Source organism: Bos mutus, chromosome 14 (genome assembly GCF_027580195.1).
Source record: "Bos mutus isolate GX-2022 chromosome 14, NWIPB_WYAK_1.1, whole genome shotgun sequence".
NCBI classification, from domain to species: Eukaryota; Metazoa; Chordata; class Mammalia; order Artiodactyla; family Bovidae; genus Bos; species Bos mutus.
In genome coordinates this window covers 58,382,861-58,405,089 of record NC_091630.1, presented here as the reverse complement: position 1 = coordinate 58,405,089, position 22,229 = coordinate 58,382,861, and the positions used below count along the sequence as shown (strand labels likewise).

Genomic DNA, 22,229 nt, shown 5'->3' with positions numbered 1-22,229 from the left:
ATTTTTTTCTTACATTGGTATTTAACCCTTAGAGCTCCACAGTGTGCTAGGTGTGGATGTGTAAATGTGGAACAAGTGTGGAAACTGAAGATTTGTGATCTTGGGTCACATCTACAAGACTGGGGTTGGAGCCACCACAGTCTGACCACAGAGCCACACACTTGTGTGTTTATTCAGTAGTGTCCAACTCTCTGCAACCCTATGGACTGTAGTCCACCAGGCTCTGCCAGGCTCTTCTGTCCATGGGATTTCCCAGGCAAGCATACTGTAGTCGGGTGCCATTCCCTTCTCCAGGGTATCTGCTCCACCCAGGGACTGAACCTGCGTCTCTTGCATTGCAGGTAGGTTCTTTACCATCTGAGCCACCAGGGAAGCCCCATGTTGGATCAGGGACCACATGAATAATCTTATTTAAATTCAGTTATCTCTGAACAGCCCTGTTTACACAATTGATTACATTCTGAGGTACTGGCCATGAGGACTTCAACTTCTGGACTTTTTTGAGGGAACACAATCCACCCTAGAGGAGGCACTAGAGACCAGAGAGGTTTAACAGCATCCCTAAAATCATACAGCTTGGATGGGGTCGAAAGTTATATTAGCCACCATGACTGTACATGATCCTATTTCCGCTACCCTGTGGTCTTGTTTAATGGCTGGAAAAATACAGCAAATAGGAGAAGCAGACTTTATATTTTCAGAGTTTAATATAGCCATGGAGGGTCATTGAGAGGGTGGACTGAATTGGTGCAAAGTGACCAGTTTTGGAGTCTGTGTGTGGCCATTAACTGCTGATTGATGAAGTCTTGGTCCACCAAGAGCTGCCTGCAACCCATGCAGCATGCAAAACCTTATCCAGGCTTTCTTATTTGTTTATCCCCCATGCCTTGACTGGGCACCTCCTCTGCTGTGTCAGACTGGCAGGGACAAGTCCATACAAGATGGCGCCCCTGCCCTTGCAGCCCCACCTTCGTTCCAGTGGGGCAGACGGGCAATGTACCAGAGATACTGAATTCTCTGGGCAGAGAGTGCCAAAGAGAAGTGAAGCAGGATAGGGGGATGAGACGGGGCGAGAAACGTGGAGGTCTGAGACAGACAGTGCTCCAGGCAGAAGAGGAGAAAGTAAAAGGTTCCCAGGTAGGACAGAGCCCACCTCTCAAGAAAGAGGAGGAAGGAGGGGGTACCTGAGAGCTGGGGCTAGGGAGGGAGTGAGAAGACGACAGCAAAGAGAAGGCTGGCAGTCAGGGTCAGAAGGCCAGGTGAGTCAAGGTGAGGCACTGGGGTTTCCTTCTAAGTGTAGTGTGCAGCCTCTGGGGTGTTGTGTGTGTGTGTGTGTGTGTGTTTTGGTGTGTGTGTGTGTGTGTGAAGGGAGGTGAATATCCTCTGATTTCCATTTGGGGAGGGTTATTCTGGGAGTTATATGGACTGCCTTGGGTTTGCAATTGGGGAGCATGGAAACAGGGGGTCCAGTTAAGATCATTCAGTGAATCAACTGGAACCTTCCACTGCATGAGGAAATAATATATGTGCAAGACAAGCTTACACCTCCAGGTCCTCAAATCTTGAGTTTTATTTTTGGCAAGACTATGGGCTGCACTTTCTGTGAACTTGAATCAGCCCCCTCGTCACGGAGAGGCCAGTGTGCGTCATAACATAGTGAAAAAGGTGGAAGATTTTTCTGCCTTTAGGTTTGTGAGTTGTGGGTGTTTAGTACAATATGAGATTCCTGAGAGTGAGGGGCATGTATGGAGAGTCAGAATATCATTTTCCAGGAGCTGCTGGAACGGGTGTGATTGTTAATTTCACTCCACAAGGTCACATGGAGGTAAGAGAGGCCTACTTGAAATGACCATGCTTTCCCCAGCAAAGCAGCCTTCCTGTTTGGCTGGAGGCCTGGGGACAAGGCCTGAGCAGACCGGGTCTAGCAGCAAGTCTGCTACAGCTAATCCCCCGGTATCCTGTCTGGCCACCAGGATGGAAACCGCCTTGACTCTCCAGGCATCCCTAGAGGCTGCTTTCCCTCTGCAATCTGATTCTTCTACAAGCGGAGGGCCAAGTCTCTGAGAGCAGGAGCCAGGAAATACGGGGCACCCCCTCTTTGAGAACCAAGGACTCAAAGACCCAAACAATGTTGGCTTGTGGTGGTTCATTGGCGCTAAGCCCCAGAGAAAGATTCCTGTAAAGGGCCTGAATACTTGTTCTGTTTCTCACTGCAATAACACATGAGCAAGGTTGCCTCTGTTCAGAGCTCTCCTGAGCGGGCAGCAGTTACGGGCAGTGGAAGGAAGGAGTCACTGTGCATATATCTTTGTGAATCTGGCTTTCATTGGTGGAATTTTCTAACATCCCCCCAGATGATAGGATATGCCTTTTTGGCATTAGTATCAGCCTGAGTCTGTCACAAAGACTGTCACAATGACTCTGGACAAATAAGAACAGTGTGATAGAAAAGTCCAAAGTTTCCATGTAATTAATATAGACTGGATTACTGTGATATTGAATGGTTTGCCTTGGAAATGAACAAAGATCATTCTGTCATTTTTGAGATTGCATCCAGCTACTGCATTTCGGACTCTCTTGTTGACTATGAGGGCTACTCCATTTCTTCTAAGGGATTCTTGCCCACAGTAGTGGATATAATGGTTATCTGAGTTAAATTCACCCATTCTAGTCCATTTTAGTTCACTGATTCTAAAATGTTGATGTTCACTCTTGCCATCTCCTGTTTGACCACTTCCAATTTACCTTGATTCGTGGATCTAACATTCCAGTTCCTATGCGATATTCTTCTTTACAGCATCAGACTTTACTTCCATCACCAGTCACATCCATAACTAGGTGCTGTTTTTGCTTTGGCTCTGTCCCTTCATTCTTTCTGGAGTTATTTCTCTACTCTTCTCCAGTAACATATCAGGCCCCTACCAACCTGGGGAGTTCTTATTTCAGTGTCCTATCTTTTGCCTTTTTGTGCTATTTCTTGGGGTTCTCAAGGTAAGAATATTGAAGTGGTTTGCCATTCCCTTCTCCAGTGGACCATGTTTTGTCAGAACTCTCCACCATGACCCGTCCATCTTGGGTGGCCTTACATGGGCATAGCTCATGGTTTCATTGAGTTAGACAAAGCTGTGGTCCATGTCATCAGATTGGTTAGTTTTCTGTGACTGTTGTTTTCATTCTGTCTGACCTGTGATGGAGAAGGATAAGAGGCTTATGGAAGCTGCCTGATGGGAGAGACTGATTGAGGAGGAAACTGGGTCTTGTTCTGATGGGTGGGGCCATGATCAGTAAATCTTTATTCCAATTTTCTGTTGATGGGCTGGGCTGTGTTCCCCTCCCCGTTGTTTAACCTGAGGCCAAATATGGTGGAGGTAATGAAGATAATGGCGACCTCCTTCAAAAGGTCCCATGCAAGCACTGTTGCTCTCAGTGCCCCCAACCCTGAAGCAGGCCACCACCAACCCATGCCTCTGCCAGAGACTTCTGGACATTCATGGGCAAGTCTGGGTCAGTCTCTTGTGGGGTCATTGCTCATTTTTTCCTGGGTCCTGGCGCACACAAGGTTTTGTTTGTTTCCAAGGCAAACCATTCAATATCATAGTAATTCAAGTCTATGCCCCAGCCAGTAATGTTGAAGAAGCTGAAGTTGAACAGTTCTGTGAAGACCTACCAAACCTTCTAGAACTAACACTCAAAAAAGATGTCCTTTTCATCATAGGGGACTGGAATGAAAAAGTAGGAAGTCAAGAGATACATGGAGTAACAGGCAAATTTGGTCTTGGAGTACAAAATGAAGCAGGTCAAAGGTTAATAGAGTTTTGCCAAGAGAATGAACTGGTCATAGCAAACACCCTCTTCCAACAACACAAGAGAAGACCCTAAACATGGACATCACTAGATGATCAATACCAAAATCAGATTGATTATAGTCTTTGCAGCCAAAGATGTATAAACTCTATAAAGTCAGCAAAAACAAGACTGGGAACTGACTGTGGCTCAGATCATGAACTCCTTATTGCAAAATTCAAATTTAAATTGAAGAAAGTAGGAAAAACTACTGGACCATTTGGGTAGGACCTAAATCAAATCCCTTATGATTACACAGTGGAAGTGACAAACAGATTTAAGAGATTAGATCTGATAGATAGAGTGCCTGAAGAACTATGGAGCGAGGTCCATGACATTGTACAAAAGGCAGGGATCAAGACCATCCCCAAGAAAAAGAAATAGAAAAAGGCAAAATGGTTGTCTGAGGAGGCCTTACAAATAGCTAAGGAAAGAAAAGACATGAAAGGCAAAGGAGAAAAGGAAAGATAAACCCATTTGAATGCAGGGTTCCAAAGAATAACAAGGAGAGACAAGAAAGCCTTCCTCAGTGATCAGTGCAAAGAAATAGAGGAAAACAACAGAGTGGGAAAGACTAGAGAGCTCTTCAAGAATTAGAGATACCAAGGGAACATTTCATGCAAAGATGGGCACAATAAAGGACAGAAATGGTATGGACCTAACAGAAGCAGAAGATATTAAGAAGAGGTGGCAAGAATACAGAGAAGAACTATACAAAAAAGATCTCCATGACCCAGATAACCATGATGGTTTGATCACTCACCTAAAGCCAGACATCCTGAAGTGAGAAGTCAAGTGGGTCTTAGGAAGCATCACTATGAACAAAGCTAGTGGAGGTGATGGAATTTCAGCTGAGTTATTTAAAATTCTAAAAGATGATGCTGTGAAAGTGCTGCATTCAATATGCCAACAAATTTGGAGAACAGCAGTGGCCACGGGATGGGAAAAGGTCAGTTTTCATTCCAATCCCAAAGAAAGGCAATGCCAAAGAATGTTCAAATTACCACACAATTGCACTCATCTCATATGCTAGCAAAGTAATGCTCAAAATTCTCCAAGTCAGGCTTCAATAGTACGTGAATCATGAACTTCCAGGAGTTCAAGCTGGATGTAGAAAAGGCAGAGGAACCAGAGATCAAATTGCCAACATCTATTGGATCATCGAAAAAACTAGGGAGTTCCAGAAAAAACATTTACTTTTGCTTTATTGACTACACCAAAGCCTGTGACTGTGTAGATCACATCAAAGTGTGGAAAATTCTTCAAGAGATGGGAATACCAGAGCACCTGGCTTGACTCTTGAGAAATCTGTATGCAGATCAGGAAGCAATAGTTAGAACTGGACATGGAACAACAGACTGGTTCCAAATCAGGAAAGGAGTACGTCAAGGCTGTATATTGTCTTCCTGCTTATTTAACTTATATGCAGAGTGCATCATGAGAAACACTGGGCTGGATGAAGCACAAGCTGGAATCAAGATTGCTAGGAGAAATATCAATAACCTCAGATATGTAAATGACACCACTCTTATGGCAGAAAGTGAAGAAGAACTAAAGAGCCTCTTGATGAAAGTGAAAGTGGAGAATGAAAAAGTTGTCTTAAAACTCAACATTCAGAAAGCTAAGAACATGGCATCCAGTCCCATCACTTCATATATTGGGAAACAGATTGGGAAACAATGGAAACAGGGACAAACTTTAGTTTTGGGGCTCCAAAATCACTGCAGATGGTGACTGCAGCATGAAATTAAAGGACACTTACTCCTTGGAAGAAAAGTTATGACCAAACTAGACAGCATATTAAAAAGCAGAGATATTACTTTGTGAACAAAGATCCATCTATTCAAAGTCTTTGTTTTCCCAGTAGTCATGTATGAATGTGAGAGTTGGATCATAAAGAAAGCTGAGCGCCAAAGAATTGATGCTTTTGAACTGTGGTGTTGGAGAAGACTCTTGAGAGTCCCTTGGACTGCAAGGAGATCCAACCAGTCCATCCTAAAGGAGATCAGTCTTGAGTGTTCATTGGAAGGACTGATGCTGAAGTGGAAACTCCAGTACTTTTGCTACCTGATGTGAAGAACTGACTCATTGGAAGAGATCCTGATGCTGGGAAAGATTGAAGGCAAGAAGAGAAGGGGATGACAGGGGATGAGATGGTTGGATGTCATCACCGACTCGATCGACATGAGTTTGAGCAAGCTCTAGGAGTTGGTGATGGACAGGGAGGCCTGGTGTGTTGCAGTCCATGGCATCGCAAAGAGTCAGACACGAGGAGTGACCGAACTGAACTGAACTAAATATACATTGGCCCGTGGACATGAGATTAGAGAGAGTCTTAACTTCCTGATGAATTAAATCTGAATCAAAAAGAAAACAAACATGTTAGTGACTTTAGAATTAATTGTAGTATCAGAGACAAACTGTTGGAATTAGGGTTTGGGTTATGTGAAAAGGCTTCCCTGGTGGCTCAGATGGTAGAGAGGTAATGAATGTGCCTGCGATGAGGGAAGACCTGGGTTCAATCCCTGGGTCAGAAAGATCCTCTGGAGAAGGGAACAGTAACTCACTCCAGAATTCTTGCCTGGGAAATTCCACGGACAGAGGAGCCTGGTGAGCAAAAGTCTGGTGAGCTACAGTCATGGGTTCACAAAAAGTCAGACACAACTGAGTGACTAACTCTTTCACTTTATGTAAAAAGGGGAAAACATCCTATAGCTAATGTATTATACTCAAGAGTAGTATTTCCTTTTCAAAATAAGAACAGAATCAATTGGAAAAATTGCTTTGAGAGAGGCACATGCACTGTGGGGTAAGTTTCAAGTGTATCATATACCAGCAACATCAATTATTTTTCTTCCTGTTTATGTTTTATAATAACTTTCATTAATTTGTTAGTTTTAAATCATATTTTGTTTGAAAACACTTCACTGATTCTGAGTCTGCCTTCTTTGAGTTTTTAACATGAAAGTGAAAGTCACTCAGTCATGTCCGACTTTTTGTGACCCCATGGACTATACAGTCCATGGACTTCTCCAGGCCAGAATACTGGAGTGGGTAGCTGTTCCCTTCTCCAGGGAATCTTCCCAATCCAGGGATCGAACCCAGGTCTTCCTCATTGCAGGTGGATTCTTTACCAGCTAAGCCACCAGGGAAGCCCAATTTCTTTTTTTTTTTTTTAACATAAATTGAAACACATTTGGATATTCGCCAGCACTAGGGACATCAATACATGTCAAAAACACAGAGGACTGCAACTTTCTTGAAAAAACTACAGGAGATAGTTCTAAAGGGGAATCGGGGCAATGAACCCAGCTTTCAAGGTGTTACATGAAAGTGGAGGAGAATATAAGCAAAGTGTGTTTAATGTTGCCCGTTATGAATTTAGCTGTGAGGGTCAAAGTGAGTTGATATTGCAGATATATGGGACTGATTTTGCTAGGTATCTAGATTTCCCCTCTTTCCTTATTGTACATCAGCTGCAGTAAAAATGAATTTGTCTTTGGGTGAAGTAGAAAAGTATAACTTTATTGCTTTGCCTAACAAAGGAGGCCATGGCAGGCTTGTGCTTCTCAACACTGTGTGTCCCAGCCCAGAAGGACTTGGTGAAGAGTTTTATAGCAATGGCTCAAGGATGGGGTTGCTGATAAGGATTAGGGTTTGTGCAGGATCTCAGGTGGTCTGGTCTCCTAATTTTGATGAGGCTCTCTTGTCCTTTTAATCTTGACTCAGGTGGTTTCCTGGCTGCTCTTCTCTTGATTAGCAACTGTTTTGTCCTTTGGAGGGGCTTCCCAGTGGTAAAGACTCCTCCGGCCAATGCAGGAGATGCAAGTTCAATTCCTGGGCTGGGAAGATCCCCTGGAGAAGGACATGACAACCCACTCCAGTATTCTTGCCTGAGAGATCCCATGGATGGAGGAGACTGGCAGGTTACAGCCCATGGGGTCACAAAAGAGTCAGACATGACTTAGTGACTATGCAACAACAATAGCAGTGTTTAAAATAGGTGATTTAATTCTAGAGCTGAAGATTACTTTATAATTGTATTTGAAACGTTCTTTCATGCCTGTTTTTATATCACTAGAACCAGAGAGTCTTCTCCAAACAAAAGGAGGATGGGATGACTTACATGGATATTATTAGAAAGCATTATTCAAAATATATGTATTTATATTTTTGCTCTTTCATATCTGCTAAATAGTTTGTATTTCCTTTTCTCTTCAGTTCTTTTTTTCCTTGAACTCACAACTTCTTGGAAAGTTTACTGAAGATGTTAGCTCCAGTGGACCATAGGTGGACTTGCTAGGTACCATTTGACTTCCGAATGCTCCCTGTGCGTTGGTCCATTCAGGTGACTGTCAGGTGACCAGTCTCCGAGAGGCTACTGGGTCAAGTTGGGACTTTCTGATCCTGTTAGAAAGCTATCCACTGGAGTATTTTTTTTTTTCCTCACTCAAGTGCAGTGTCCAAGACAAGCTAGTATCTTCCAGTTGTCTAAGGAGAAACCTGATTAAGAGAGACTACATTCATTTCATTCCCATGATATTTTAAACATCTCTGTTAGCCCACCTGGCTGCCAACCAGTTGTCACCGAATCTTGCTCAGAATGCAGAGAAGTCAACTGCATTTTAGAACATTGACTATTGAAACCTTTACTTCTAGGACTTTAAACACAGAAATCCTTCCATCCTCATTATTCACAATTTGGAGCTAATTTGAAAGGGAAATAAGGAAGTGGAATGGAAATTTAAATATAAGTGGTGCACACATATTATAGTGATGGGTATGTGAAATTTAGCAGCATCACCCCTCAAAATGAAGAGGAAAGTCGTAAACGGAAAATGTTTTTTGTCATAGTTGAGGGTATTTTCCAGTTCTTGGAGGAGGTATAAGTAGACCTGTTTGGCTCCCAGTTTTCCACATTCCTGAGAAGTCACACGTGCAGCTTTCTGAACTTTATGGATTTGCAAGAAAGGTCCATAATGTCTAGGAGAAGTCATTTGACTAATCTCAGTGAACTACATGGGGCAAATAGGGAAGAACAAATAAAGGATGTTCTTAAATGTAGCAACAGAATATCCAGAGGCACCACAGATGCTCACAACAGCTTGTCCTCTTATAATTTTTTTTTTATTGCAAGTCCATTTCCTCTAGGCTACTCGTGGTGACATTAGAGGTGTCACCAGGCCTCATCTTTTTCTTTATGGAAACATGATAGAGAGTAGAAAACATTTAACTACTTTTAAAAAAGACCTTGCAGACTCTAGGTCTAAAAAGAGAGAATGAGGTCTTATGTCATACAGAGTGACATAAGTCAGAAAAGAGAAAAAACAAATATCGTATATCAAAGCATATATGTGAAACCTAGAAGAATGGTACAGATGAGCCTATCTGCAGGGCAAGAGCAGAGATACAGACCTAGAGAAGAGCCTCGTGGACACAGCTGGGAAAAGAGAGGGTGGGACGAATTGAGAAAGTAGCACTGAAATATATACATTACCATGTGGAAAATAGATAGCTACTGAGAAGCTGTTGTATAGCATAGGGAGCTCAGCCTGGTGCTCTGTGATGACCTAAAGGGGCGGGATGCGGGGTGGGAGGAAGGTTCAGGAGGGAGGGGTTATACATATACATGTACACTTTATTGTACCGCAGAAACTAACAACATTGTAAAGGGATTACCCTCCAATTAAAAACTAAAAAAAAATAAAAAATTAAATGCGTCTGTTATGTGTTTTCAAAACTAACCATAGACATTAGAGAAATGGATTGCTTCAACATTTTCAATCAAATAAAATTAAATGGAGAACATGAATGAGAGAGGGATGTCATGCCTTCTATTTAACACTGGATTTCTCACAAAGCTGCAATGCAAGCAAGCTAAATGGAATCATTTTTTGGTTTGTTTGCTTTGTGTGTTTTTTTTTTTAGCCACTGCATATCACATTCAATAAATATTACACACACACACACACACACACACAATTTGTCAGGTTATTTAACAATAACAGAATGCCTTTCAGGCACCTAAAGGGAGTGAATAACCTCTATTGTTTATTCATGTTCTTGAGAAATTAAGACCATTTTGCTCCTCACATTTTAGATCTCTTGCAGAATTCCTGTGGTTGCTGATGCACCTGTAGGAACTGCTGGTCCCCAGGAGACAGGGTGGCCTGTGGGGAACAGGTGTTGAGTAAGGACTAGAATCATGTTGTCCATCGTCCATTGTCAGCTGTGGTTCTAATGCTACTTCTGATTACGTTTTTCACATAAAATAACACCATTAGGAACCTGTCAGTTCCTCTTGCCCTGTGAGTGAAAGATTTTCCTCCCATTTTCTCATGCAGAGCCCCAGCAATGTGAGCCTGAATAAATAAGTCTTGAGCCCCCAGCATCTTCTGTGGATTCTGCCCCGTATGCATTTGTGTGTATCACACACCCCAACGCACACAACATCATGAATCAGAGAACAACAAACAAAAAAATTCTTAATCTCTACATTATATTTCTTGCTACTATTTTTATAACTTACATCATTAGTCTTTACCAGATATTTCTATTTATTTTGTTGATTTTTTTATCTCCTTGATCAACATTGGCTCATTTACTTTCAGACAAAAAATAATTTGAAAATTTTACTTAAAAAAATGTGGTCATGACAAACGGTGTTCATTTTCTCTGGGAGCCCATCTTTTAGTAATCAAAACAGCAAGTGGCTTTGTCTTTCTGTTTTCATAGAAGACCAACTGCTTCTGATGTGGGCTTCATAGTCTACCAACATCTAGAAACAAAAAGGTTTCTAGTACCTTTTACTTGCTTCCCAGGTGGTACTAGTGGTAAAGAACATGCCTACCAATGCAGGAGACATAAGAGACGCGGGTTCGATCTGGGGTTAGGAAGATCTCCTGGAGGGCATGACAATCCACTCCAGTTTTCTTGCCTGGAGAATCCTAAGGACAGAGGAGCCTGGAAGGCTACAGTCCATGGAGTTGCAAAGTCAGACATGACTGAAGCTACTTAGCACGTATGCACACTTTTTATTTACTGAGTAATTTCTTTCTTCCCTCCTTCCCTCCCTCCTACCATTCCTCCTCCTTCCCATCTTTCCTTCCTTCTTTGCCCTTATTTCACCACAGATTTGAAATATCTATAAGTAATGATGAAAAATACTCAAAGAGTTTCTCCCTGTTCCCTCTCTCCTACATGAAGTTGTTGAGAAAATACCCAAAGAAAAATGTGCCATCCATTCTCAAAATCTCTTAATTGTCTAATAGTAAATGATATCATTTATTTGTTATATGAATAATACTAATGGAGTAATTATTCTACCTTCTAAATGCAAATGTGCACATCTTTCCTTGATTTCCCAGAATCATCGTTTCATAAGTATAGCTCTCCCAAGTTCTGCAGGATGCTTGCGGGAGATTTTCTAGCTCTTCCAGCTTCAGCGTCACATATTTTCAGGCTGAAGAAAATGCAAAACAAATGGTTTTGATTGTTTTGAGACTGTGTCTTGACTCATAAACTGCTCTTTTCAAAATTTCCTTGAAAACATTTCTTCTGACCCACATGCTGGAGCACTTTCCCTCAGATGGGAGCATAGGATCCCTGAGTTGTGTCATCATGAACCAACTCTCCTGCAGGGTCCTCCTGGGCAGATGGAGCACCAGCCCTGTGCTCCTGCCAAGACCTTCCTGTTCTGCAGTGTCTGGAGCCTCTGGGCTTTAAATGCTTAAGTTCTTCAGGATCATGGTCAGCAAGAAGAGTGTCATTGCATGTAGGTCTCCTGTGCTGGTGAGATCACCATTCGGTAATTGGTTCAGTTAAGAGAAAACAAAACAAACAAAAAATTAATGTCTCTCAGATGTTAGCAAAGAGGTGGCTTCAACATAATGCAAATCCTTTTTCTGTGAACTAACTACCAGGGAGCTTCCTTTGTCCAAGTTTAATTCCAGAACAAGCTCCAACCTCCCACCTTGAGATGGATGAGAGCTTTAGTGCACGCGCGTGCATGCACACACACACACACCTCCCTGGCTGTCTGAAGCTCTAAGCTCTAAGTGTTAGTTGCTCAGTTGTGTCTGACTCTTTGCAACCCCATGGACTTTTCCCCACCAGGATCCTCTGTCCATGGGATTCTCCAGCAAGAATACCGGAGTGGGTTGCCATTCCCTTCTCCAAGGGATCCTCCCATTCCAGGGATCAAATCTGCATTGCAGAAAGATTTTTTTTTACTGTCTGAGCCACCAGGCTGTCTGAAATCCCAGTGAATTGTGCCCCCGGCAAGTTAAATGGTGGAGGTGGGAGAGTAGGGTGGAAGGTGAATGCACACCCCAGGAACGGCTGTGTGTGGGCACACCTTGCCATGAGTTCTTTCAATTTTAATTAAAGGGGATGAGAAGGAGAATTCCACAGGCAGGTTTGAATGTTTTTATAAAACTCAAGTTATTTTATTAGTTACCTAGGACTGCTGTTGGAGAAGGCAATGGCACCCCACTCCAGTACTCTTGCCTGGAAAATCCCATGGACAGAGGAGCCTGGAAGGCTGCAGACCGTGGGGTCGCTAGGAGTCGGACACGATTGAGCAACTTCACTTTCACTTTTCACTTTCATGCATTGGAGAATGAAATGGCAACCCACACCAGTGTTCTTGCCTGGAGAATCCCAGAGATGGGGGAGCCTGGTGGGCTGCCGTCTATGGGGTCGCACAGAGTTGGACACAACTGAAGTGACTTAGCAGCAGGACTGCTGTAACAAAGTACAAGCTGGGAGGCTTAAGAAGTTTACTATCTCACAGTTCTGGAGGCCAGGAATCTGAAAAAAAGGCAGGGTTGATACCTTTCTGGGGCTTCTGGGAGAATCTGTTCCATCCTCCCTCCCAGCGTCCAGTGGTCTCTGGCAGTCCTTGTGTGTCTTGGCTTCTAGACGCATCACTCTGTAGATGCATGTGGCAATCTGCTCTCTGTGTGTGTCGGTGTCCAAATTTCCCTCTTTCGTGGGGATGTCTGTCATATGTGATTTAAAGCCATATTACTGCAATAAGGAAGGCTGCGTGCTGAAGAAAATGCTTTCAAATTGTGACGCTGGAGAAGACACTTGAGAGTCCCTTGGACTGCAAGGAGATCAAACCAGTCAATCCTAAAGGAAATAAACCCTGAATTTTCATTGGAAGGACTAATGCTGAAGCTGAAGCTCCAATGCTTTGGCCACCGGATGCAAAGAACTGACTCTTTGGAAAAGACTCTGATGTTGGGAAAGATTTAGGGCAGGAGGAGAAATGAGCAACAAAGGATGAGATGGTTGGATGGCATCACTGACTCAATGGACGTGAGTTTAAGCAAACTCCAAGAGATAGTGAAGGACAGGAAAGCCTACAGTCCATGGGGTTGCAGAGAGTTGGACACAACTGAGCAACTAAACAACAACAAAAAGTGCAATATGACCACGTCTGAACCTGATGACACCTGCCAAGACCCCATTTCCAAATAAAGCTGCATTCACAGGCTCTGGGTAGCTGTGATTTTTGAGTGCATGCTATTCAGTTTAGTGCAGGGACCATTATGTGTTGGGAGACATTGATAAAGACCCCATCATCAGCATGATGCACTGCTCAGGAGTCCATGTCCTGCCCCTGGCCTGTCACCTGTTGTGGCTAAGACAAGAAAGTCATTTAGGTTTTATTTTAGAAATATACACTATACGTAATTTTAAATGACTTCTTTCTTTTATTTGATTTTTGAATGGTTATTTTTATTTATTTACTTATTTATTTTTGGCTCTCCTGGGTCTTTGTTGCTGCCTGCAAGCTATTCTCTATTTCCTGCGAGCAGGGGCTACTCTGTAGTTGCAATGAGCTGGCTTCTCATTGTGTTGGCTTGTTTTGTTGCAGAGCACGGGCTCAAGGTATGCAGGCTTCAGTAGTTGTGGCTCATGGGTTCAGTAGTTGAAGCTTCTGGGCCCTAGAGCATAGGCTCAATTGTTCTGGAGCACGGGCTTAGTAGCCCTGCAGCATGTGGGATCTTCCTGGATCAGGAATCAGAGCCATGTCTCCTGCATTGGCAGGCAGATTCTTTACCACTGAGCCACCAGGAAGTTCTCACTGCTTTCTTGTAGATGAATATTCTCTTTTCCCCACAGGATTGTTTTGCCAGCTTTCAGAAAACAACTCTTATGGGGAAAAGCAGGTTCTCTTTTAGCAGATTAAATTGAGGAAGAAATTCCAGATACGTATACCTACCCACATATTTTTTTGCAACTAACTCTGGTCATGTCTTCATTTTCCCAGGAGTTCAAATACTACTTTATTTTACATTTCTAGTGGTTGCTCTAGAGTAGTTTGCAATATACATTTACCAGTACTCCAAGTCCACTTTCAAATAGCACTGTATTGCTTCATGAGCAGTATGAGTCTTTCCTAGAATCAGGAAAAGATTGAAGGCACAAGGAGAAGGAGGCAGCAGATGATGAAATAGTTGGATGGCATTAGCAACTCAATGGACATGAATTAGAGCAAACTCCTGGAGATAGTGAAGGACAGAGGAGTCTGGCATGCTGCAGTCCATGGGTCACAAAGAATCAGACACGACTTAGTGACAGAACAACAACAACAATGTGTAAGTATATATATGTGTGTATATATATTTTTGTTTAGTCACTAAGTCATGTCCGACTTTTTGCAACTCCATGAACAGCAGCATGCCGACTCCTCTGTCCTTTACTGTCTCTAGGAGTTTGCTCAAACTCATGTCCATTGAGTCGGTGATGCCATCCAACCATCCAATATATATATACATACATATGTATACATAATAATGTATATATGTTCCAAATAGGAAAAGGAGTACATCAAGTCTATATATTGTCACCCTGCTTATTTAACTTATATGCAGAGTACATCATGAGAAATGCTGGGCTGGAAGAAGCACAAGCTGGAATCAAGATTGCCAGGCAAAATATCAATAACCTCAGATACGCAGGTAATACCACCCTTATGGCAGAAAGTGAAGAGGAACTCAAAAGCCTCTTGATGAAAGTGAAAGTGGAGAGTGAAAAAGTTGGCTTAAAGCTCAACATTCAGAAAACGAAGATCATGGCATCTGGTCCCATCACTTCATGGGAAATAGATGGGGAAACAGTGGAAACAGTGTCAAACTTTATTTTTGGGGGGCTCCAAAATCACTGCAGATGGTGATTGCAGCCATGAAATTAAAAGACACTTACTCCTTGGAAGGAAAGTTATGACCAACCTAGATAGCATATTGAAAAGCAGAGACATTACTTTGCCAACAAAGGTTCATCTATTCAAGCCTATGGTTTTTCCAGTAGTCATGTATGGATGTGAGAGTTGGACTGTGAAGAAAGCTGAGCACCGAAGAATTGGTGCTTTTGAACTGTGGTGTTGGAGAAGACTCTTCAGAGTCCCTTGGACTGCAAGGAGATCCAACCAGTCCATTCTAAAGGAGATCAGTCCTGGGTGTTCATTGGAGGGACTGATGCTGAAACTGAAACTCCAATGTTTTGGCCACCTCATGCGAAGAGCTGACTCATTGGAAAAGACCCTGATGCTGGGAGGGATTGGGAGCAGGAGGAGAAGGGGATGACAGAGGATGAGATGGCTGGATGGCATCACTGACTCGATGGACATGAGTTTGAGTGAACTCTGGGACTTGGTGATGGACAGGGAGGCCTGGTATGCTGTGATTCATGGGGTTGCAAAGAGTTGGACACGACTGAGTTACTGAACTGAACTGAACTGATGTATGTATACATAATCAAATACATAGTATTATTTTGAACAAACAGGTCCATCTACAATAGGGAAAATAAAACTTTTTATTTACCTCAACTTATTCCTTCTTTGATACTCTTCCTTTCTTTATGTGGATCTGAATTTCTGAACTACATCATTTTCTTTCTCTCTAAAGAATTTTTAAAAACATTTCTTGCAAGGCAGGTCTCCTGGTTATGGATTTCTTCAATGTTTGTTTACCCGAAAAATCTTATTTCTTCTTCACTTCTGAAGGATAATTTCAAAAGTACAGAATTTTAGTTTGTTGGGGATTTTTTTCTCTATACTTATTTCACTCACTCTTTTCTGGCTTGATGGTTTCTAAGGAGAAGTTGTTGATATGATAATTTTTATCTTTGCTCCTCTATATGCAATGTGATTTTTTTCCTCAGGCTTCTTTCAAGATTTGGCACTTTATCTTTGATTTTCTGCAGTTTGAATATGATAGCTTCCACTGTAGTTTTATTTGCATTTATTCTGTTTTCTATTCTCTTATCTTTCTTGTTCTGTAGTTTGGTGTCTGATGTTAATTTTGGAAAATTCTCAGTCATTATTGCTTCAAATATTATTTTTATTTTTTTTTCTTAAGGTATTCTCATTATGCATATGTACACTTTTTACAGTTTTCCTACAGATCTTTTTCCTACTTTGCTGAGATGTTGTAAGGATTCAATGAAACAATATATTCAAAATGCTTAGCACAAAGCCTAGAACATAGAGCATGCATGCTGAGTCGCTTCAGTTGTGTCTGACTCTGTGTGACCCTGTGGACTATGACCCGCCAGGCTCCTCTGTCCATGGGAGTCTCCAGGCAAGAATATTGGGGTGGGTAGCCATTCCCTCCTCCAGGGGATCTTTCTGATCCAGGGATCAAACTCGTGCCTCCTGCACGGCAGGCTTATTCTTTACTACTGAGCCACCAGTACCTAGCACTAAAACTGGAGGAACTCTGCATGCTGTCTTGAATAGAAAAGCTAAAGATGAGCAATGGTCACAGAAGTTCTTGAGTTGATAGCACTTTATTAGAATTTTAAGAGGTGAAGTCATATTTAATTCTCTCTGGATAAGAAAGCAATGTTTTGGCAGTAGGTATAACTATTGAAGTGTTTAAGGTAGGGACAAAGCAATTTAATTTCCATAAACTATTAAAGTTGACTCCTGAGTTATTAGTCTCTAGGTCACCAAGAAAATGATCATTCATTTTACCAACAGTTTAAAGTTTGGTACATTATGGTCCTCAGATTCTTTTTCTATTTGAAACTTACTTGCAATTATTTTTCTCCATTAAACCATGAAAGTTCCTTCCAACAACTCATGGGAGTTTTCCAGAATTTTCAAGAGCAGGTAGTATCCATTTACTCCCCCCACTCTTAGGTATATACACCAAAGAATCAAAAACAGAAACTCAAATAAGTTAATTGTACACCTATTAGCAGCATTAGTCATAATAGTCAAAAGGTATTCATTCACAGATGAATGGACACATGTGGTCCAACCATACAATGGTATATTATGCAGCCATAAAAAGGAATGAAGCACTGACACACGTACAGTACAGGTGAGCTTTGAGAAATAAACCAGACTCAAAAAAAGAGACAGATACTGTGTGATTCCACTTACATAAGGTACCTAGGATGGGAAAAAATCATGGAGACAGAAAATAGCTTAGGGAATGGGGGAGAGAAAAGCAGGGAGTTTTGCTTAAAGGTGACAGTTCTTTGGGTGATGGAAAAGTTTTGAAGACAGACAGTGGCAATGGCTGCACAACAATGTGAGAGCGGAATTAATGCCACTGAACTGTACACCTAAAAATGACTATAATGGCAAATTTTACATTATACATACTTTATCAAACACAATAAACTATCATGAAATCTTTCCATGTGAAACAACAGATAAACTTTAAACCCTATATTGATGTCAAATATGCTCCATTAAAAAGAAAAAACCCAATTCCAAGTAAAGCATGTTTTGAGTAAGTATAAACATGTTCTCCGATTGATTATATTCTTTGCAGCCAAAGATGGAGAAGCCCTATGCAGTCAGCAAAAACGAGATGGAGACCTAACTGTGGCTCAGATTATGAACTCCTTACTGCCAAATTCAGACTTAAATTGAAGAAAGTAGGGAAAACCACTAGACTATTCAGGTATGACCTAAATCCCTTATGATTATACAGTGGAAGTGAAAAATAGATTAAAGGGACTATATCTGATAGAGTGCCTGATGAACTATGGTTGGAGGTTCATGATACTGTACAGGAAACAGGGAGCAAGACCATCCCTAAGAAAAAGAAATGCAAAAAAGCAAAATGGCTGTCTGAGGAGGCCTTACAAATAGCAGTGAAAAGAAGCGAAGTGAAAAGCCAAGGAGAAAAGGAAAGATACACCCATCTGAATGCAGGGTTCCAAAGAATAGGAAGGAGGGACAAGAAGGCCCTCCTCAGTGATCAGTGCAAAGAAATAGAGGAAAACAACAGAGTGGGAAAGACTAGGGATCTCTTCAAGAATTAGAGATACCAAGGGACATTTCATGCAAAGATGGGCACAATAAAGGACAGAAATGGTATGGACCTAACAGAAGCAGAAGATATTAAGAAGAGGTGGCAAGAATACACAGGACAACTGTACAAAAAAGAGCTTCATGACCAGGATAATCACGATGGTGTGATCACTCACCTAGAGCCAGACATCCTGGAATGTGAAGTCAAGTGGGCCTTAGGAAGCATCACTATGAACAAAGCTAGTGGAGGTGATGGAATTCCAGTTGAGCTATTTCAAATCCTGAAAGATGATGCTGTGAAAGTGCTGCACTCAATATGCCAGCAAATTTGGATAACTCAGCAGTGGCCACGGGACTGGAAAATCTCAGTTTTCATTCCAGTCCCAAAGAAAGGCAATGCCAAAGAATGCTCGAACTACCACACAATTGTACTCATCTCACACGCTAGTAAAGTAATGCTCAAAATTTTCCAAGTCAGGCTTCAGCAATATGTGAACCATGAACTTCCAGATGTTCAAGGTGGATTTAGAAAAGGCAGAGGAACCAGACATCAAATTACCAACATCCTCTGGATCATTGCAAAAGCAAGAGAGTTCCAGAAAAACATCTATTTCTGTTTTATTGACTATACCAAAGCCTTTGACTGTGTGGATCACAACAAACAGTGGAAAATTCTGAAAGAGATGGGGGAATACCAGACCACTTGACCTGCCTCTTGAGAAACCTGTATGCAGGTCGGGAAGCAACAGTTAGAACTGAACATAGAACAACAGACTGGTTCCAAATAGGAAAAGGAGTATGTCAAGGCTGTATATTGTCACCCTGCTTATTTAACTTATATGCAGAGTACATCATGAGAAATGCTGGGCTGGAAGAAGCACAAGCTGGAATCAAGATTGTCAGGTGAAATATCAATAACCTCAGATATGTAAATGACACCACCCTTATGGCAGAAAGTGAAGAGGAACTAAAGAGCCTCTTGATGAAAGTGAAAGTGGAGAGTGAAAAAGTTGGCTTAAAGTTCAACATTCAGAAAACGAAGATCATGGCATCTGATCCCATCACTTCATGGCAAATAGATGGGGAGACAGTGGAAACAATGGGTGACTTTATTTTTTGGGGCTCCAAAATCACTACAGAAGGTGACTGCAGCCATGAAATAAAAAGACACTTTCCTTTGAAGGAAAGCTATGACCAACCTAGATAGCATATTAGAAAGCAGAGACATTACTTTGTAAACAAAAGTCCATCTCATCAAGGCTGTGGTTTTTCCAGTAGTCATGTATGGATGTAAGAATTGGACTGTGAAGAAAGCTGAGCACGGAAGAATTGGTGCTTTTGAACTGTGGTGTTGGAGAAGACTCTTGAGAGTCCCTTGGACTGCAAGGAGTCCAACCAGTCCATTCTAAAGGAGATCACTCCCGGGTGTTCACTGGAAGGACTGATGTTGAAGCTGAAACTCCAATACTTTGGCCACCTGATGCAAAAAGCTGACTCATGTGAAAAGATCCTGATGCTGGGAAAGATTGAGGCCAGGAGGAGAAGGGGATGACAGAGGATGAGATAGTTGGATGGCATCACAGACTCAATTGACATAAGTTTGAATAAACTCCAGGAGTTGGTGATGGACAGGGAGACCTGGTGTGCGGCAGTCCATGGGGTCGCAAAGAGTTGGACATGACTGAACTACTGAATTGAACTGAGTCTCACAGATCAATTCCCAAAGCAGAAAGAAATCTGACCAGAATTTGACTGACCCCAGTGCAGTGGCTCAGGGGAACTGGGAAACCACTGGTTGGGATGGTGGAGTCCTGAGGCTAACCAGGGTTAGAGGAATGAACCATAATACACAATGTGGTGGAGTGTCTGAGGTCATCAGTGGAGCTCCACACTCTGGGCAAGGACCTGTGGAGAACTGATGCTCCTACCTTGTTAATGATTCCTCCATTTTCAACAACTCCTTCAGCACCAACTATGACAAGATCCACGTTATCCATGATGTAGCCAACTGCAGCATCAGGGACCACAGTGAAGGGGACACTGAGGTGGCAGAGGGCTTTGGCCATCTTCTTACCTGATAAGTCAGGCTGTGACTCTGTAATGTACACACTGAAATGCTTCTTGGTGCCAGGGCAGTTTCCCAGACTCTCAGGACCACTCTGGGGGTAGGTGTGCATTAATATTCTTGCCCCATCTTTGATCAAAGTATGGCATAGATCTGCAATTTTATTTCTCGACAGTGATATTCTCCTGAGGAAAATCTCTCCCCGCTCATGATGATCTTTCTACATTTGGAGTAATCAGAGTATTCCAGGGAGGTACGGCTGATGAAGCACAGGAGCTCACCGCCCGACGACACAGCCACTGAAGAGTCCATGCCCCTGGGTTTCTGTGGCCCTGGTGAGATTCACCCTCAGGCCCTGGATTGTCTCCCCGTATCCCTTCTCAAGTACTCCAGCAAAGTCCGGATGGCAGCTACTGCTGAGGCCATGTCAGGATCTTCTTCGATCTGAGACTTAAAGTATTTGATTAACTCCTTGTTGTCCATGGTGCCCTCTGGACCGCAGAGCCCAAGAGGCCCTGAGCCATGCGCGAGGCCTGATTAGGTCCTGCCACCGTGTGGACTCCGCACCACACTGACTGACAGCGAGAGGCCAGGCTCTACATTCCACTTCCCTCCATTAACTTTTAAAATGCATGATTTTTTTCCCCCTCTGCATGATGTGTGTATGTGGATATTGTACTTTCCACAGAAATGGTATTTAATGTTAGGTACTGTTTTGTAACGTCCATATTTTACATAGAGTTGTATTTCATATATTACACATTCTCATGTACAGTAGTCTTCTAGGACTGACATAACAAATTGCTATAAACCTGGCTTAAAGCAACAAAAATTAATTCTCTCACAATTCTGGAGGCCATAGGTGTGAAACAAGATGGAGTAGGGCCATGGTCCCTAGGAGGGCTCCAAGGGGACTCCTTCCTTTTCTTTTCCAGCTTCTGGGCATGCACGTATTCCTTGGTTTGAGGCTGCATGTCTGGTTGGACATATCTTTTGAGGACCAGCATTCAACCCCCTGGGGCTTCCCAGGTGATGCTAGTGGTAAAAAAATCCCACCTACAATGCAGGAGATGCAAGAGATGCAGGTTCCATCCCTGGGTTGGGAAGATCCCCTGGAGAAGGAAATGGCAACCCACTCCAGTATTCTTGCCTGGGAAATCTCATGGACAAAGGAACCTGGTGGCCTACAGTTCATGTGCTTACAAATAGTCGGACATGATTGAGCACTCATGATGAGTGCTGACCACCAGACAGCCAGATGGCTGTGCCAAGGTATTTTACTTACCAAATCCTTAGTTTCTTCAACTCATGGGAGAAATGCACAGAAACACTGTAACTTAAAACTTCAAAGAGCTTGATGATAACATTCTCTCACTCCAGTCTGGACTTGGATTTGAAGGGATTTTAATCACCATGTTCCTTGTTCCTAATTTCCATCGTCTATTTTTTAAGTCTCTGAGCACTGGTTTAAGGAACATGATTTTTCTTTTAGAAGCACTTAGTGGAAAACATTGTGTTCCTTTCTAATTTATAAGAAAACACTTGAGGAAAAAGACTTGCCTTAAATGAGTTATGAGGCCAGTGTTCAGCCTGAACTTTCTTCCTTAGCTAAAATGAATTCCATTTTCTCCTTTTCAAGCTGTAGTATATCTTCTTCCTTGTATGTCAAATTAATCTTTGTCCTTAAAATTATGATCACTGAGAGAACACTTAGTTTGTTTCAGTCAAGAATGTGCTGGACTAAACAAAGCATATGTTTTCTTTGAGGTTCTATTAGACAAACTTGAAGATACTGACTACTGAGATCCAATAAAACAACAGATCATCACATCCTTTTAGGAACATGTCACTGGGAGTAGTGGTTCTGATTCTCATTTCACAAAGAACACTTCCAATTAACTGGCTGAATTTACTTGCAGAGGGTTGACATATATACTGAGTATGGCTGCTTACATTTGAAGTATTAGTTATAATATATGCATACCAAATCAAAAAAGTATATTGTAGGATACAATGAAAACCAGCTAGTAGTTT

General features: G+C 42.2%; 1 pseudogene; it reads right to left on the bottom strand.

The window, feature by feature from the left end:
• The window catches only part of LOC102281209 (translation initiation factor eIF2B subunit alpha-like), a 196,663-nt pseudogene extending 175,985 nt beyond the window's left edge, over positions 1-20,678 (bottom strand).
• Positions 20,679-22,229: the final 1,551 nt, after the last annotated feature.